Here is a 19,247-nt window from a genome sequence, read left to right as displayed (position 1 = left end):
ACCTCAGAGCCAGAATTAGAAGCTGGGTAAAAAAATAAAATCATAGCAGGAAATAATGTGTGGCTTAAAATAGCAACATCAAATGGGAGCGAGAATGGGGAGTGGGTGGCATCTGAGGTTGCTGCTCTGTTCCTCCCTCAATGGCAGGGTGATTAATATGTCTACGCTACTTGTGTTTATGTAACAAAGGGCACTAAAGGCCAAAGCTGCGTTTTCACTAACAAACACTGCAAGGGAGTCCGTGAATCTTTTCTTCCCCCCGTAGCATTAAGTGGGAGGATCTGCACTCGCGCTTCCTGCCCCAGAAACACAAAAAACCATCACCAAAAATCCACGCTCCGGCACTGCACGCGCAGATACTTTTCCACGCTTGGCACAGAGGCACAGAGACCTCTAAGGCTTTGAAGGCATTCTTCTGTCTTTCATGGCTCCCCACAGAAAGAGCCTGTTCCCGGAGCACACCTGTAAACGTGGTCAGGTTGTCTCTGGCTGGAGGCTGTGTTCTAATAGCAGGCAAGGTACCACTGCGTGTTACTACACATTTTTGTGCTCATACTCTGTATTTGCAGTGAATCATAGATCTCTGAGATGGGTCATGCAGTCCATTTCCTTGCCAATGTAGGATTGTTCCCAGCCATATACTTAATCCCTCACGTTTCTCTTGGGAGACGATGACTCAGACTGATCAGTCTTCTCTCTCCACACCTTGCACCCTGAGAACTGCATTAAAGACTGGCTCTCATTCATGTGTTTTGGTAAGGAAAGGACATTTCTCTTGGGTGCACCAAGAAATATTCAACCCACCACATCACTGTTCACAGATGATGCTGAAGTTACCTAGCAAAGTGGCCAAGGAAGGTATGGCACTTGTGTTTTGGACTGCTGTGATCTCCTCTGGACTAATAAGCAGAACAGGCCTGCTCTGAACTTGCAGACAAAAGAGACCTGGAAAGCATCCCAAGTGAGCCCCGTGGGGTGCAGGAATCTCGTGTCTCAGTACCTCCCCTTCATCAACAAGGCGGTGTGCTACTACAGGTCACCCTCCCATGTCTGTCCACTCAGAGAGCAAAGGCAAGAGCAGAGACCTCCCTTCACCTGCACACACAGCCTAAGCCTGCACTCCCTCACAGTCACTGCTCCTATCAAAATGCACATTTGCAAATATCTGTACACACAAATAGCCCAAGACCAAGTTTGTTGTGTGATAAAAACCTTCTGTACAGGCCTGATTCTGATACTCTCTGACATCAGCAGATATCTTTGACATAAGCTGGGCTGTGCTGCTGTCAGAGGAAGGAGAATCTGGCCCAGATCTGATGCAAATCTTCCCACAGGCAGGCAGAGCAGCACGATTTGTTTAAACATGGTATGCTGCTGGTGCAGACACAGATCACTTCCAGCAACTCCATCAACATGTATAATATCCTGCTAGTTAAATCCAGCCGAGGTAAATATCTCCACCATGTTATCCCTCCAAGCAAATATAGTACCTGTATGGAAGAAATTCCTTAGAACATTTCCTGTCTGGAGCTGAAGCTTGCCAGGGACTGAATTTCCTGTGAGGCTACAGTTGGGAATGCAAAGCAAAGAAGCTAACAAGAAAATGAGATACGTATTTGAACCTGCTCTACACAGATCCTCCTCAGCAAGCACATCCACCCCCTCCCCCTTTAGATAAAAATGAAGCACTTTGATTTTCACATATCACCTGGGTCATTTTTCATTAGTAATTATTATTTTTACCCCCCTGCCCCCTTTCTGCCTCTTTTTTTCCAGCTGCAATTCTGTGACTTACGCATCCTGAAAATGAAAGAGATTGTTTTTGCCAATAGCAAAGTGCTATGCATCCTTTCAACCATCTGGAAATGGATTTTTTATTCTTCCCGTCTCCCAACCACACATGCACGTGCACACACACAACCAAGTCTTTGTCTCTTGGAATTATTTCCCGCACCGAAGCTGATGGCCATGAAAAGAATTCAATAAAAGAAGTCCCACAAGCATTAAGAGGCCGAGACAGAATAAACAGGCTGACTTCCTGGGCACTTGTTCTCGTCCAAACTGCCACCTCACGAGGAAGTGATGAATGCAATGGAGCATATGGTTCAGTGGTTAGAGATTAAGAGAGGTTGTTAAGGCTCCTGTGTTTTCATCCTGGCTTTGCTACAAATCTTTGTCACTACCAGCAAGTTGCCTACCTGCCTAGTGCCTAACCTCCCCCAGCTATAAATAGGGTTACAGATATTTTCTAATCCCTTGTGATGATCAATCTGTTCGTGTTTGTAACGCGAGCTGATCTCCAGAGATAAAAGAAGTAATCTAAAGTGAAAATTGCCACGGTAGCTATATGCTGAGACAAATAGAGTCAAGCAGGACAGTCTGGGAGCCAATGACTAGACTTGATCATCTCTTGCCCAGAGGCAAATGTTAAGTGAGCTATGTCACCATGCTATCCAGATGAGTGCAGGTCTGCAAGAGACAAAGAACAGCCAGAGCCACACTAACTGGTACAAACATGCTTACGGTGTCCAGCTGAGAATGAGTAACAGCTGCTTGCTCATCATCCTGATTTCTGTCACTACTAGTGTTTCTGAACGCTGAAGTGTCCCAATGCTGTGACTCAGGGTTGTGAGTCATGGGGCTGCATGTCTCTGCCGCGTGGAATCACTCACTTGCTCTCTCTGATGAGACTGCAGAAATCACAGATCATCTTGGGTCTCCTATACTGGTAAGCCTTAAAAATATAGGCGGATATTTACAAACACATCCGGACCAAAGTCTCCAATGACTGTCTATCTGGGATTCATATTAAGAAATCAGTTTCACATACACCCCCCATCCAAAAAAAATCTAGGAAAAGCGAAGCATTTTTTTCCTTCTGTGGACATTTAATTCCTATATCCCCAAAGCTCTAGTAAATCTGGACTAAACAGGATGCTGTGCAGGTAGGATTCAGCTTCTTGCTTCCCCTGCTTTTACCAGTCACGCATTTAGACCTGAAATGCTGACAGCAGGGTGACACAATGTTTTTTGGCACCACATCTGCCTCATCCTTGTCCCAGCTCTCCAGCCTTCCTGGTGAGGAAGCTTTGATCTAGCAGCATTCTCCTAACCTCAGCGCTAGGCTGCAATTAGCTGCACACAGGGCTGCACTGGGAGCCCTCTGTGAGCTGGCTGGCAAGACCTCTGAGAACACACCAGATATTCCACAGGTATCATCAAGACCTGTGTTGACCACATACAATGCAGTGGGCAATCTTCCCATCTGCAGACTGCAACAGCAACCGGCCGCGTGTCCCGGAGCTCACCTCCAGTTTGTATAAATTCCCTGTTGATACAGGTGCAGCTGAAATGGCTGCTGCTTCCTCTTGGGATGAGGGAGCATCACCTCAGCACTGAGGTGCAAAGCCCTGCGTGATCTCACTGGCTGGGAACCTCCTGTGCTGCCTGCCCGTACAGCCCCTAATCAGTGAAGCGGAGGCCCCATGCTGACAAGAGTGGGATTGCCGATACTCCACTAGTGGCAGCGTGGTTTGTGTTGGCAAAAGAGTGTTTCTGTTGGCATATGCCTCTTCCCTGAACTGATTAAGTCATGCCTGTTTTTGCAAGTATCTCTGCGGCAAGGTGTTTTGCTGGTGTAAAGATGTGGTAAAGAATCACTGTCCCTGCTCACAGCCAGTTCCCCGAAAAGCAGATAAAGAGCTATGATGGCAATCTCTCTGAGTGAGCTTTCTGTGTGCTGAGACAGGGTGAGTGCCCTTATATGTCTGCACTAATGCAGACAATCACCAAGATCCATACTAGGAAAGCAAACACAATGCTCTGAGCACAGGGACTCCCGAGTGATAGGAAGTGACTTCAGCACACCAATTCCTCTGTTCCCGTAACTCTCTGTGGGTTTGCCAACAATCCTTATCGTCCTTGCTGAGAAAGGAGTGCCTTTGCTAACTGATTACATCCTCCTTTCCTTACCATGGTCAGCCAGTTGCTGCATGCCAGAAACAGCTGGTATGATTGATAGATAAGCACATGTCTCAATGTATTTTCCTGTCTGCTGTAACCACATCCATCCCTGCAGCCACTAGAAGGCAGTTCTAGAAAGGAGTGAAACAACACAGAGCAGTTTTGTTACTACTACTGGTTTTCTAGAAACACTCATCCAGGGAATCTCAACCTTTCCCATATTTCCATACAAAACACTGCAGGTCTCTGTGAAGGAAGGCAGGGTGGTCCCAAACCTCTCAGCTAGCATCCATGCCCCGCACTGGTGCAGGGTCAGGTCTAACAACACAACCCGAGACTAACCAAGAAATGTGCAAGACCAGACTCTTTGAGGACAAGCATGAATGTTTTTGGCCTTTATCCCACTTTGGTTAAAGCTTTGTGTACCTGGAATTCAACATTTTTTGACAGCCTGCAGGCATTCTTCGAATGCAGTAGCACAGTTAAGTAATAAAACGCTTCAGGATCCTCTCTATTCTGAGTAAATCACCCTCTCTTAAGTAGCACATCCTAACAAAAGGCACGTCAGGCCAAATTTCTCTTCAATTTGAGTCACAGGAGTGACATCAGAGATGGAGTTAGCCTTGCTTGTTAAGTGCCTCGAAGATGCCCAATTTTATTTTATGGGGCTTTGTTCTGTGAGTTCCTGGAATCTGTTTTGTAGACACAGCCCTTCCCTTGCTGTTAGCTCACACCATGAGGTGGGCAGAGAATTTCACACAGCATCTTCTTTGACCTTCCTGGTACTGAGATGATTGCTGCTGCTGTTTTGGAGGCTTCTGAGAAGCTCCCACAAGCTTTTGTCCCCCTATCTCCTGAGCTGCATCTGCAGCATCCAACCACAGTCCCTCCGGAGGGCAGGCTGGCTCTCACAGTGACGACACCGCACTCTTAATTTGTTCCAGCCTGTTTCACACTGACATTTTAGCACTGACGTCACCAGCTGCTGAAATTTCATTGCTGCTGCTAAGAATAACAGCCCTTCTCATCCCCCACCTTACTCCAAATAATTAGTTTAATACAGTAGGGATCAAGGCTTATCTTCTCTGACACAAATCAGGGTCTGGTGGTTAAAAGAAGTAGGAACAAAGCAGTGAAGATGCTTATGTGTTCTGTCAGCCTGGGACCAAAAAAAAACCCAACCAAGAGTGTATTGTTAGGTGGTAAGAGTGCTATAAAAAAATGAATGGGAGAAGTTCAGACTGATTTAAAGCTCTCTTGCCATACATGCTTAGCTTAAATAGCCTAGGCTACAGTCTGCCCCAGAAGTCCTTCATAAAGCCCCTTCCCAATTCTCCAAGGCTTTGTACATTGAATATTTGCTTATACTGGTGCAGAGCGGGCATAAAATACTGCCAAATCCAGATTTCCCATTGAGTTTGGGGCCTGAACCAAATCCCATTGATTTCTGCGGGAGGATTTCTATTAACTTGAATGGGCATTGAATCAAACCTAAATTGGCAGTGCTCTGCAGCCATTTGGCATAGTGTAGTTGTCTGCATAAGGTGGAGAATCGGGTCCAAAGACACTAAGAAATGCTTTAATTAAGAGTTTTACTGAGGAGAGCGAGATTTTCCATCATTAATCAGATAAACTGAATTTGCTCTATACTTTTAATGGCAAAGGGTCAGGTTTTCAAGGACGCCTGGACTGAAGACGAAGCCGAGTGCTTATGGGGTTTTAAGAAATGTTTAAAGGCAAATCAGGCGTTGAGGAGTCTTTCCAATCAACAGGTCTGTCCAGTTACTTACACCCTTTGAAAATCCTACTTGTATTTTGGGTAGCCTTATAAATCCAGTCATAAGAAACCTGTCCCCTGTGGCCCCTCCTCATAGACGAAGACCGTCACCTCTGTCAGATGCAGCCACTCATCCGCAGTCCCTCGTGGTCAGAGGTGACAAAGGCCTTTATAAAGCAGACACACGGGGCCCTGGAAATGTTATTTCCAACCCCTGCTGGGGAAGTTGGTGGCTAGCACAGCTTCCGCTCCAGAAGCGGACCTGAACCTACACAGACCAGCATCCGGTCAGCAAGAACAGTCTCAAAACTTCTTTGTTACCACTTCCCCATCAGCTCTGAGGTCCGGCATCATTTCCTATGTTGTTGCTGACCCTCTCGGCCACCTTCCTCCACTGCTTGATCTTTAGAAACAGCCACATTCATTATCTCTGCATGTCCCTTTACTGCAGAACAAGGGAAGATTCAGGAGCTGGCTCTTCTGATGGATCCTTTGGCTTCTTGGCTGGAGTGTTTTGCCTAGTTATTATTTTGAATTTGGACTTGAGTGCTTGGCGTAATCTTTTTCTGGAGAGCACAGGGAGATTGGTCACGAGACATGAAAGAGACATGTCTGCTCCGAAATCCCAGAGGACAAGAGAGGAAAGATGGGCGCAGCACTGTCACGCTGGGATGCCTTCCCCTGAAGCGCAGCAAGGGAAGAGATCCAGAGGGGTCGATCCTAGAGAGGGAAGGAAAGCAAAGAGAAAGTGAAAGTGCTGTTCAAGCCGAGCCCTGAAAATGAAATAGAGGCCTGTGGAATGTCTCCTCCGACCCCTGGCAGCCATTCTTGTTCGGCCCGAATCAGTCAGCCAGGTCACATGCTGCTGGGCCGAAGGAGCATACCTCCAAGCTGACGTGCCTCTCCCAGCAGACATCAGGATGGGCTTGGCTGGAAGCCTGTGGGATTGCTGCGGCCACCTGATTTCCTCACCCCCCCACACTAACCTCTTCCTCCCCATGACTAACTGTGCTGTGCCTCCTCCTCCATGGTCCCTCACCCCGTGCACTTTCATGCACCAAAGAAACTTGCTAGGTTGCACCACTTACTCCCGGGATGAGTACCAGGTAAAGAGAGAGGAGTGCAGCAGGGAACACAACTCTTGCAAAGCAAGGAAGGGGAGAAACTCCAGCCTGGCACTGGCAGGCACTGCAACAGCTCCTTCTGATAAAAACCCTGTCTCTGGGTTGGAAAACGTGCCCTAAAAAACACAGACTGAAGTTGATGAAAACCTGTTTGCTACCAACAGTAAGGCCTCAGGTACACTCATGGCCAGGCTGGGGAGTCAGCAGGCCAGGCGATACCAGAGCTGCTTCAGCTCCAAGCTTCATGTCTTGGAGTCCCACTCTAAAGCCAAGCTGTGCCCAGCGGCATTCCTGGATGGAAGCAGGAATGGCATTGCCGCACAGTGTATTTTTCATTTTCTTTTGCTGACATCCACAAAACTGCTCCCAGCTTTGGGCTGTGGCCCTCGTTCTGCACCATACCAGTCTGATGCTGGTGCTGCTTCACTGAGGACCAGCTTTGAGTCTCATCTTCCCTGGGGCGAGCAAGAGGGGGAATGGGCCTACGGTTTTATTTGTTGCTTACTCCAAAAAGAATCATCTAATTAAAAATCACTGGAAACCACATGCATTTGCAGAAATGGCTCCACTTCAGAGGAATCTCTCGAGGCAAATAAGTGAGTAATTTTTCAAGGGTTTAGACGTTTATGAAAATAGCCTCTATAGTTACACTCGCTCGGATAAAATTACAAGTGTTTTCAATCCTCATACTTTGGGTCATAAGTTGATCCTCAGCTGGGGGCCAGGGAGGAATTTCCTCCCAGAGGATATTATTGTTCTGTGAGGTTCTCAGGGGAGATTCACATCCTCCAGAGGACCTGGCAATAGCCATTGCATCAAAAAAAGATCCTGCTCAGATCGAGCCGGTGCTCTGCCCTGCCTCTCCTGTCTCTATGCTTTTAACTAACCGGCTGCGACGCACCCTTACCTAACAGCTCACCCCGGCCTAACGCACCGGGGAGCTGCCGCCCGTGGGAAGGCATCCTGCACCGCGGGGGCCAGCAGCGGGACGGCCGCGGCCACAGCCCCGCTCCTTCTGGGAAGCGCCGGGATCCACCGCAGCACCGCCCCGCCCCGCCCCGCCCGCGGGATCAGCCAATCACCGCCCGGACATTTGCATACAGGCCCGGGCGGTTCTGGTCCCGCAGCAGGGTCCGCAGCCGGCTGCGGCCTCCGCTCCCCCTCCAGCAGCCGCTACCGGGCACCGCGGCGGCTCCGCAGGGGAGCAGCGGCGAGAGGGGTCCCTGGGCAGAGCGCCCCTCGCCCTGTCCTTGGGGTGAGCACAGGACGCGGCTTCATGTATGGAGCGTCGACGGTTTGCAAGCTGCCCGGATGACCCTCAGTGGTCTGGGGTGCAGGCTTCAAACCTGTAGCTGTCTAGCGACAGAGTGGTTCAATTCCACCTTTCGGGCGAGCCGCCGGAGACCCAGCCCCTCCGCAACACTTTTTACACCCCAGCGTCGAATGCACACCTGGGAATCAAAAGGCATCTTCCACTGCATCATTATCCCTTGTCACGGTGCAGGGACACTGGCCCTAAAGAACACATCCTGGGCACAACAGGGAGGTCCCATCCACTCATATTCCACCGGGCTGGCAAACAAGTGTTTTTCCTTTCCATTTGTTATTGCCATCCCCTCAGAGCACAGGACTGGACTGATGAAGTGGCAGTGTGCTGGCACAGCTGAGGGAAGAGAAATCACCCAAGGGTGCCTGGGGGAGATTTGGATTTTAATTGGATTCTGCTAAGCAGTTCTTTGTTATGGTGTCACGCATCCTACAAGAACAAAAACGAAGTAAATAACAGAAGTCATTCTCTAGATCTGCTCCATATTGATGATAACCCATCTCCCACCCACACTACAACAAAGATGCTTCACTTCAGCAGCAAGCACGGGTGCTAATAATGTCACCCAGCCCCACGAAAAATAAAGGTTAGCATGAAGCTAAAAACCATATTCTTCAAGCAGAAGGCATTTATTTTGTGATACCCTATTGCGATGACTCCAGCAGATGATTTGTGGAGCCTCTAGCTAGGATGAGACCCAACCAGCCCCACTGCAAGGGAGAGTGAGGATTTGAAGGGCATTTCCTTGGCACCTCCTGGTCCCACACGCAGGAAGGGTGATTCTGCCCGGTGAATCCCCCGGAGGGAAGGGAGGAATACTGAGTGAAATACCGGGTCCCCGGTGTTCCTGGGTGCCTTCTGGGGTGTGCACTGCCATCAGGAGTTAAGTAGGTAAGCACCCCTGGGGAGGTAAGCTGGAATGACTGTGCTTCCTGTACATCACTGACTCACTCAGGGAAGCATCGGGAAAAGAAGGGAAGGGCAGCAAGGACCCGGACACCCCTCCTGATGGCCGCTGCTGCTTCCAGCCCACAGATTGCCCCATTCAATGTGAGAGGCGCAGCCCTAGTGCCAGCAAGGCCTGCTGCTCGGGAATACACTGCTCCGTTATGGGAAATCTCAGGGGAAAACCCCTCTGTGGCTCAATCCAGGGTTTTTACAGCCTTGTAGGGGACGTGCGTGCGCTCTCCCGAGCGCAGCAGGGAGTGCTCCAAGCCCTAGATGGCTATCTCTGTGCTCCGTGCCGCTCCGTTTACCAGCCAGCCTCCTCTGCCTATAATGAACTTTCTATGTGGAATTTCTCTGCGGCCTCAGAAACTGGTATCCGCACCGCAGCTTGGCTGGGGGCTTTTGTTTGTGGCAGGGGGGGAGCACTGGAAAGGCCTTTGCCCAGTAGTGGGCAGCTGAGGACGTTAACATTGGATGTCAGTTGCCGAGTCGAGCATAATACGGCTCTTTCATGTGGTGTTTATAACTGAACATGCTGTTTTGTGTCAGCCTGGTGTTTTTTTCTCTTCCAAGAAGTAGTTTTGGATTAAATTATGACAATTACATTCTTATATTCACCCCCCTCGCCAACCCCCACCCTTGCCCTGCGTGCACATAAACACAAATGGGAATTATGTGCTCTGAGCGCGATTTGAACTATACAGCCTGGGATCTGTGCCTGGCATTGAGTTCACTTTTTTCCCTCCAGAACAAAAAGGCCACATCCACTCTGCACTCTTTCATCGCCTTAGGATAAAGTAGGATGGTCAGATTGTTGGGGTGGGTGATACTGTCCCACAGGGAGTTCATGGGGAAAAGAGACTTTCAAGAGCATGAGACAGGAGGCTGGGGCACCGTAGCAGGGGAGGTTGTAGTAAGCAGCATGGGGGGCTAGGTTTGTGAAATCCAGTGTGAATCCCTACTCCGAGCTGCTTACACCCCCTGGCTGGCTCACGTACCTGGGCAGACAGCAGGAAGTGATCCCGTCCTTTGGGGCTGTGTGCCCTTTAGGATGTGGCTGAATGTAGGGAAACATGGGGTTTCATGAGGACAGGAGACACCACAAGGCTGCTCTTGCAGCCTTTAGCCGACACCGTAGGTGGGACAAGGCTTAGGAAACAGGGCACCCTCTATTTTGGTGCTATTCTTTAATCACTAGCTGGAGAAGAGCACCAGTGCGGAGTCCCGTGTAGATGATCTGCCTGTAGGAGGGACATTTTGCACAACGCTATCCATGTCTTGCCTGAGTTGGCTTTGTTTGGAGTCACTCATTAGTCAGGCAAAGCTTTCGGTGTTTGAACCTGCATGTCACTTTCTTCCCTGACAAAGGGCCAAGCTAAGAGGAGCCAAGGCTTCACCACTGGTTAGAAGGCAAGCCGGGGGTTACTCAGAGCCAAGACGCACGAGATCCTGGCTCCTCAGCAAACGTAATCTGCCTCCTGCTGTTTTCCCCATGGAGTCACGGCGGGGTGAGGAGGATGTGCTGGTGACAGATGGCTGACGCGACTCGCTGAGTGCTGAGGGTGACTGGGCTGTGACTCAGCAAGTGTTTGGTTTCAAGAGCTTGGGAGCACGTGCTTTTGCACTGGCAATGGTGGCCCTCGCTGGCTCTCCTGGAGGACTGGGCATGGGCTGTCATCTGAAGCCTGTGCCTGGTGTTCTCCACAGGAGGAAAGCAGGCACACGTGGCCCATTGAAGCAGAAAGTCAAGCTCCTGATTACTGTTTCCATTGGTAAAGGAGAATGTTTGAGCGTGTATAAACGTATGACCTGCCAGTGGTGCTCAGGTGTCCTACTGGCCTTCAGAAAGGAAACCATTCAATATCCTGGCCTAAAATAATGACCAGCTTGCTTGGAGGGAGTAGGACTCGGAAAACTTCTTTTGCAGTCGAGTCACTAGAGGGGGACAAAGACCTAGTCTGGGTACACATCACTCTACCAGCTCCCCCGGTGCAGCGGTGGGAGACACCTTGGAAGAGCAGAGATGGCCCTTGTCTACTTCAGACTTGAAGGTGTCCAAGTGCTGCGACAGCTTTCTGGATGCTGAGAACCAGCAATGTATCGGGGAAATAAAGCCACTCCGCTCCCCCAGAAGCAGGTTAGCACATGCACGTTCATGAGTAGTTGAGCAGCCTTTATGTTGGCTCTTCCAGCATATCTCCCTACCTAGGGCCAGCCTGTCCATAGCTGGCTGGAGCTTTCAAAGGCTAAATACCAGCCATTGCACAGCACAAGACAGTGTCACCTGGGTGGACAGCCCAGACAATCATGTATGTTCACAGGCACATACCATTGTTCTCCTTTCTCTTATGAACGGGGAAGAGCTGAATTCTCAGGTCTGGATAGGTGCCAGGTGTTACTGTTATCTCTGTGTGTTAAAGACGTCATGGAAACACTGGAGGACTTGAACAGAGTGTACCTGAGTGCATCCCACACACGTGCAGAGAGTAGACAGAAGTGGCCACGGCAAGCAGTAAGGCAGTGCTTGCAGCTAACATATTGACCTGAAGGGCTTAAAAGCCACTACACATTCTCCCCTGGCAAAATGTCGACCAGAATGACTCATGCGAATGGATCGTGATACGCAGCCCTCAGCCCAGCCAGGCTGTGCGGGGAACCAAGACACTCCCATTTTCTCCCCTCCAGCATAACTACCCTGACCAGAGCCAGGACTGAGCCATTTTGGCTCTGACTGGAGCTGGTCAGAACATGTTTTTCTTTTCTTCTCTTTTCCCCTCCTTTACCCTTTGGAAAATGTTGACATTTTAGCAAAAGGCTGAAAACCCAAACCCTGAATATTTTCCATTGGAAAGTGCTGGGGGGAAAGGGAGGAGAACAATCCCCAAAATGCCAACAATCAAATCTCTTTTGCTTTTAAGGCTTTTGGGTTTATGAGAGGGGGCACATTTGAAGGACAGTGAACACCTTCTATGAAAATATCTGCTCTCTCGAGCCCCATGTTTTTACTAGGCAAGTGTTCCAGCTGGCATCCTTTTCACTGGTGATGGTTTGGACATTCTCTACATCTAATTTTGGAATCGACCTGAAGAAAACTTAATTGATTTTATTGGAATATAAGGCACAAATGATACTCCCACAGCACAATTGATACTCTCTTGGTATTCCCAGTATCAGGAGAATATATCCTGATATTCTTTCTTTGACAACAGTGCTGTTTACACAAACATCTCAAGCAAGTTTGGGACCTGGTCTCTGGAGACACTGCACTCCCAGAGCTCCAGCTGACTTGCCTCAGACCTCAGAGCACATTCCTGAAGGGAATCTACCTTTCACAAGATCACATTAAAGACTGTGAAGGAAAAAATATGTACTGCGAGGCACGTTACTTGTAAATATTCCTTGACTGATTGATAGCACAGAAACACTTACAGAGCATTTTGTTCTGATGTCTTCAGCTGATTTAGATTTCTGTCTGAATTGTAATGTAGACCTGGAACATCTGTTTCATCTCGTCTTTGCACATCACTGCTTTCCTGTAAGTTAAAAATAGAAAAGGGACAGTGTTAGCATAACAGAGCACACACATTTGTAGGAGATGAGTTCTGCCCTCAAAACTTTTACTAAATGTGGCTAATAGCAGGTTAGAGTTTAAAAAAGGAAAGATCTGAAAACGGGCATACCCTGGTCATACATAAATTCAGGCTGCAAGCTAGCAGAAGCTTTCAAAACAACAGCAGAAGAGAGTTCAGAATAGCCTCCAAAGAGGAACAATGGGAATAAAACCTGTTTGAACATATCTCTTTATCAGCTGTGGGATATGACAGCAGAGTAGATTCAATGACCCAGAGATCCCCTCTAATTTGTTGTGCCTCTTCCCCCATTTTTTTGCACACTGAAGCAGTTACTCTTTACATTCCCTCTGCTATAATCTAGCAATTGCACTGCTGCACTTTGTCCAGATTTAGCACAGGTCTCTGCCCACTGTCACCTCCAGGTTTTTCTGAACTAGCCACCTGTGGTTGAATTAAATCAGTGCCAAAGAAGAGGCGTATTTGGCACCAGCAAATCTCTGTGTTTTATTTCCTTTTCTGTTTAGGAACATCTCCCCATCATGATTAAAGCTTGTAAAGCAGTGGGTTTAGAAGAATAATGGTGCAAAATCTCAGTTTTAGACCTCACCTTTATCAGCTGGGGACAACTAAGTTGCATATTGATAAAAGGAAGAGGCACTAAATGTCTCTGGTAATGCAGTGACAAGAAACACAGAGCTCCCAAGAACCTGCATTGGTGCTGTTTGTCCTTTGTCATCATTTTTCAAGGTAAGTAGCCAATTTTTCACTTGCAGAACTCTACTTCTGAGTTAATAAAGTCAGAAAATCAAGAGATTTCATCCCGCACCTTGGAAACACAACTGCGTGCAAGAAGCCACAGCAGGTACCCTAAAAGTAGACATCCAGCGATGAAGAGCTGTAACTAGCCATTGGAAAACCATACATATATAGCTAGGGTGTAGCTATATGACTTGCCAAAGGCTGAGCTGTCCTTGCTCCTGTCGGTCCTAAAGGGGCAGATGCAGAAACAAGGAGATTCCAAGTAAGAAGACAAAGGGTCAATTGAATCACCCAGTCCTTGTGTGAAATGTAACAACTGGGAGAGCAAACAAATTAATGTAGGGCTTAGAACTGTTAACATTCAGGAAACATGTTCCACAAATCCAGCTTTCCAAGAAAAATCCAATTCTAGCTTCCTTCTGGTAATTTAAGGAAGCAACAATCTGTTCATACGACCCTCAGATCAGGCTGGCACAGGGACTGGATCTGCCAATAAACACTGAAGAACAGCCCTTGTGGGCCAGAGCAGTGGTACTCCCCATGGACCACTCTGCTCCCAACTGGGGCAAGGTGAGAGGCTACCCAGGGAGAGAACTTGGACCTGGAGATTTCCCTCTCCCTTGTGTTTCCTCAGCATTTGCCTTTGTTGGATAGAGATGTTAGATGGTTAGATGGTTAGATGTCCCCTTTAGTGTCCATTTACAGACCTGTTGTCTGCGAATTTGTCTGATCCCACTTTGAGCCTGCTGATGCTGTCTGCCTCAGTAGCCTGCTGGGCCAGCAGCTTCCAGAAGTTCTCTGCTTAACGTGATGTAATTTCTTTAATCTGTTTTAAACTTGTCTTCTCCCAGTTTCACCGAGAGCTCCCTGCTCTACTGTTGGCCACTCATAGCTCTGCATTCACCTCAGCCATCCTCGTTTTGGGAACATAGCCCTTAATCATCAGAAAAACAGCCAAGAATTGCAATATTGGGTTGCTCAGCTCACTTCCATCCCTGTCGCTTGCTGACCTGCCCGGAGTGGTTCTGTGCCTGGAGCACTCTGGCTGTTACCAAACTCAGAGGGGAGCAAAACGACAGCAGAGCAAATGGAGCGCAACTTCCTCCCAGTGCTTGACTGCCTGCGCAGCTGCTCACGGGTGACGCAATGGGTCCATTCCTGCGGTCAGGAGCTGGATGCTGATGGTCCTGTCCCCATCCTGGGGCTCTGCAGGTCCCTGCCCTGCAGGGGGCTGCAAAGCAGCGAGCTGGATTTGGGCAGGGTAGGCTGGCAGCCCCGGCGGGGGATTCGGGGGCATCTTCCAAAGTGGCTTTAATTAATGAGCACATGTGCAGCGAGGAGAGTTACAGCATCCCACTCAAATTGTTGACTTGGAGCCGCTTCTGGAGACAGCCGTATTCTGCTCATTAGGAAAGAGCTTTTTTGCAATGCCCTTGGATTGGATGGCTCTTGGATTGCACCACGAGATCAAGTCCACGTACGGGCTGCCTGCCTTTCGGCTGCCAGCTCCAAGAGGGTTGTTTTTCTTGTCTTCTCATTCTCAAGGAGTGCTCAGCCAGATGGCCTGTTTTCGAATGCACTGTGCGTTGGTTGGATGTGTGTTTGGAGAGTCTGCCAGCTTCACGAGAAGGAAGAAAGAGCAAAAGAAAGGGAAAAAAGCGCCATTTGGTATCTATCTCTGGGACCCAGCCAGAGTTGAGGCTCTGTTTGAAGAAGGGGGGAGTCTTAAGAAAGAAACTCTAGACAAAATTAAAAGCTGGAAAAACTTTCAAGCTTGACAGACTGGGAGACTGAAGTTCTGTGCAACATCCATCCACTACCTGGCTCCCTTGCAAACATGTAGCAGACTCCTTCAAGATCAATAGTAAGAGCAAGCACAAGCACCAAGCATCTGCCTTGCTGTCCTCCCAGCGCACTTCACCTATGGGCTGGCACGTGGAGAGATGACCCAGCCATTCTGCTCACCAAGGCTGCGTAACACTGCCTGTGGCCTCTGGGATTTTGCTCTCAGTTCACCAGCACGCAGCCCGGACACATCAGCCCGGAAAGAGGAGCCACAGTTGATCTGTATAAAATCACCATCACCGCGGCCCAGCTCTCAAAGAAGCTAGCCTTAATTTCACTGCAGGCCAATGCCGTTTTCTTGCAGCCCCTCATGTTCACTTCCCAGAAATACCTTCTGTTGATTTGGGGCGGCAAATAAACACAGGCCAAACCAGAGCAACGGCTTTTTCCAGCACTCATTGGCAAATAATTTGAACCTGACGAGAAAAATCTGTGGTTGAAGGGAAGGGGGAAGTTTTGAAGTTTGGGTGGATTGTGCTCGGCTTTCTTTTTTAACTAGATGTCGTGTTGTGGTAAAAACACATTGTTCCAAGCAGCAGGAGGAGGTCTTGTTAAGCAGAGCTGGAGAAAGCCACGTTTGTAACCATCCCCGCTGGCTGTCACGCCACTGCGCCTTACAAGCAGGCTTCAGTACTGAAACCATGGCACAAAGAGGACGGTTGCGGGAGCATGTGTATCTGTGCGGTGGGTGCCTGCAACCCCCCCGTCTCTGCTGGTTGCATCATATGATTTTCAGTGAAATGATGAGGATTCGGGGGCCCAGGGTGAACAGTGTGTCCATGGCAACACCCCCTGGGCTGTGGGTTACACGCTGCAGACAGCAGGGGCAAAGGGGCTCTTCTCACATGAGCTGTGGGCCACACATCTCAGGCAAGACCTGCCGGTACCTGCAGCCTGTGGTAGGCACCTGTGGTCTTCCAGAACTTCCCGACTGGCACTGCGCGGTGTCCAGGACGTATTCAGTGTTCCTTTCACAGCAGTAGCAAAGTGCATTTGCAGTTCCCAGCATGTAAAGAGCAGGAGCCTTCCCTGCACACAGGGAAACAGCAGCAGCTGGTGGCAAAATGGACTCTGACACTGAGACTTGGTGGTGCAGAGGCTGCCCTGGAAGGGAAGGAGGATCTGACAGTTCAAGACAAGGACTACGTCATGCAAATACATTTCTGCATGGGTATGAAGGCTGCACAATGACATCACCTCAATTCTATTCTGCTGGTAAATCATTTACCAATTTTGGTAAATATTTCCAGCACAAGAAACCCAGCCTGCAGTACCTACAGTCACAGCTAAAACCATCACAAGGGGTTGGATTTTCTGCCTGACAGAAAACAAGGTGGGAAAATCCAACAGGAAGTTTTTGAGGGCTCATTAAACCATTCAGGCAAGTGCCTGATTGTCACCAAGTGCCACGTCATGGAATTGGTAAAGGAAGGATTTCTGTCCTTAAGCATACAGAAAATTCAGGGGTCCAGGAACCATAAGACTGGGCTTTGCCACAGCCAAATGAACTGCCTTAGGCTTGTTACTGCACCTCTTGGCACATGGAAATAGTAATTACCACAGTGTTCACATGAGTACTGTTGGGATGAGGTAGCTGCATGTTTAAAAGGTCCTTGGTGCACTTTGGGGGGGAGATCAGCTGCAAACAAACTCACCCAAGCTGCATGGCTGTGTCAGACATCAACACTAACGTGTTAGTTTTCATGTGCTTTACCTCATTGCTGTAGTGCTGCCTGATCCCTGGATCAATGCACCTCTAGGACACACACAATGGGCTTCAGGCAGGAGCTGACAGGCCAGTCTGAGACAACCTTTGCCTCTAAGCTGTCTGCTGGCTGTCATTACATAGCTAACACTGTTTAAGGAGGGGAAGCTATAGGGATTGCCCAAACATGGGAGTTTGGAGATGCACGTACTGTGAAGAGGGGGGAGGCTTGCCTTCTAGCACCAGTCCTGGCTGCTCTGTCACCAGCCTTTGTGTATAGCTATTTTAGCCAGTCAGTACCTGGATGGGAGATCTCTAACACTGAGAAAGTCTCCTCTACCCAGCTAGGCAGAGGTCAGTACACACTTCAATATGGCATGTTGAGGTATTATGTTGTCCATTATGAACAACAGCGAGTGTGGCTGCACCCGAGTTCAGTAGCACCCACTGAAGTACTGTGGAGGATGGCTCCAATTAAGCAGCAGAGCAGCTCACTTAGGCACCATCCTCCTTCAATTCCTAAAGGCTTTGAGAGGGAGTGAGCTCCCGAACCCAGTTATAAAATGGCCAACAATCTCCCCTTCCTCCATGTGTGGCCCCACTCTCTACCCAGAAGCTTTCAGAGCATGTTCTTAACTTCATTCGAAAAGTAATATGTTGCTACCAAGAAGAGATGATGGGGAGCACACAGAGCTTCTATTTCCCAGTTGCCAGGCAAAACTTTCTGCACTACATCTCCAAATGACAGGAGATGACACAACAGGCAGAGGACAGAGTTGGACATCAGTAGCAACAATGTGATGGTTGAAGCTGGAGAGCTGGTTTAAATTTAGAGCCTAAAGATACACAGAGTGGAGGGTGCCTGAGAACCGTACTGCTTATGTTGACAAACCTATGCAGGCCAGGCATGGAGCCAGTCCTGTTCTTCTGGAGTGTCTCACTCACATCCATTCTCAGTCCATGAGCTTCCCATGATTTTATTGGTGGTCCATATCTCCTATAGCCCACATGTTTGACATTACTATGGAAAGCAGAGGTCAGAAAGATTAGAACTCTTTTTGAAGTTAAGGGAAGGAAAATCTTTAGCGAATGACTTATGGCTGGAAGTAGCTCCATCATTCAAATGCAGAGACCCATTTGACACACGACTGGAGCTGGATGTAAGGACAAAGATGGTTGCTTTAAGAAATCCTGGTCAAAGGTAAAACGGAAAACAACAGAGCGCATGTTCAAGAAATCAAACTCTAAGACCCAAATGCACTTCAATGCCACGCTGACTGGCTTTTAGTCTGTGACTGCATGGTAGTTCCCAGTCTGTTTTCAAAAGCACATGCACATACACACACATACAAGTAAATACAAAATACGTAGCTGTTATTCACACAGGATTTCTTGGCAGGCATTTTACCATGACTTTAGCAAGGCTTAACACTATCTACCACAATATTCGTGCATTCCAGTTAGGATGTTATGGTCTGGATGGATGGACTAGCAGAAGGTAAAAAACTGGTTTAGATGGTCAGGCTCAGAGAGGAGTGGATGTGTGTTGTGCTCTACATGCAGGCTGGCAACAAATGGGGTACTGCAGGGGTCTATCCTGGGCCCTGTCCCATTTAAAAATCTTTAGCAGTTGCCTGGATGATTTAATGGAGTGCTTGTTCATCAAGTTTGGAGACAACATCAAAGTAGTAGGGGGCAGTCGATATGCTTGAGTGCAGGGTTGCCATTCAGAGGACCCTGGGCAGGCTGGAAGAATGGACTGATAGGAACCTTATGAAATTCACCAAGGATACATGGGAAGGAAGAGCCCCTGCAGCAGTATAGGCTGAAACTGATGGGCAGAGAAGCAGCTCTGCAAAAATGGTTTGAGTATCCAGTAAGAAAGCAAGCCAAAGGCACTCTGGGCTGTATTAACAGAGTCACAGCCAGTAGGTCGACAGATTGACGGGTGTGTTTATCCCCTTTCCCTAGGTACTCAGATGGCAACTGCGAAACTGAACCCAGTTTTGACTCCCAGTGCAAGAAAAACATTGACACATGGGACCAAGTTCAGCAGACACCACCAAGATGGCTGGGGGCCTGAGTCCTGAGAGGAGAGGCTGAGGGACAACTGGGCTGGTTTGGTCTGGAAGACAAATGGTTTTGTAGGGGACAAACAATGGCCTGACAGCTCCTACATGGAGGTTATCATGAAGATAGAGCCAGGCTCCTCGTGATAGTGCATAGT

The 19,247-nt window shown here is 48.7% G+C and overlaps 1 non-coding gene across 1 annotated transcript; it reads left to right on the top strand.

Annotated features, from left to right (window-relative positions):
• Window positions 1–8,169: 8,169 nt before the first annotated feature.
• On the top strand, window positions 8,170–8,256 carry TRNASTOP-UCA (transfer RNA opal suppressor (anticodon UCA)). Its single transcript has one exon. It is a non-coding gene; the product is annotated as a tRNA-Sec (tRNA).
• Window positions 8,257–19,247: the final 10,991 nt, after the last annotated feature.

The sequence above is a fragment of the Pezoporus occidentalis genome, unplaced genomic scaffold (assembly GCF_034315485.1).
Source record: "Pezoporus occidentalis ecotype Australia unplaced genomic scaffold, CSIRO_AGI_Poc_V1 ctg50, whole genome shotgun sequence".
Lineage (NCBI taxonomy): Eukaryota > Metazoa > Chordata > Aves > Psittaciformes > Psittacidae > Pezoporus > Pezoporus occidentalis.
The sequence above is the reverse complement of the archived record's forward strand: the minus strand, read 5'-3'. Positions and strand labels throughout refer to the sequence as shown.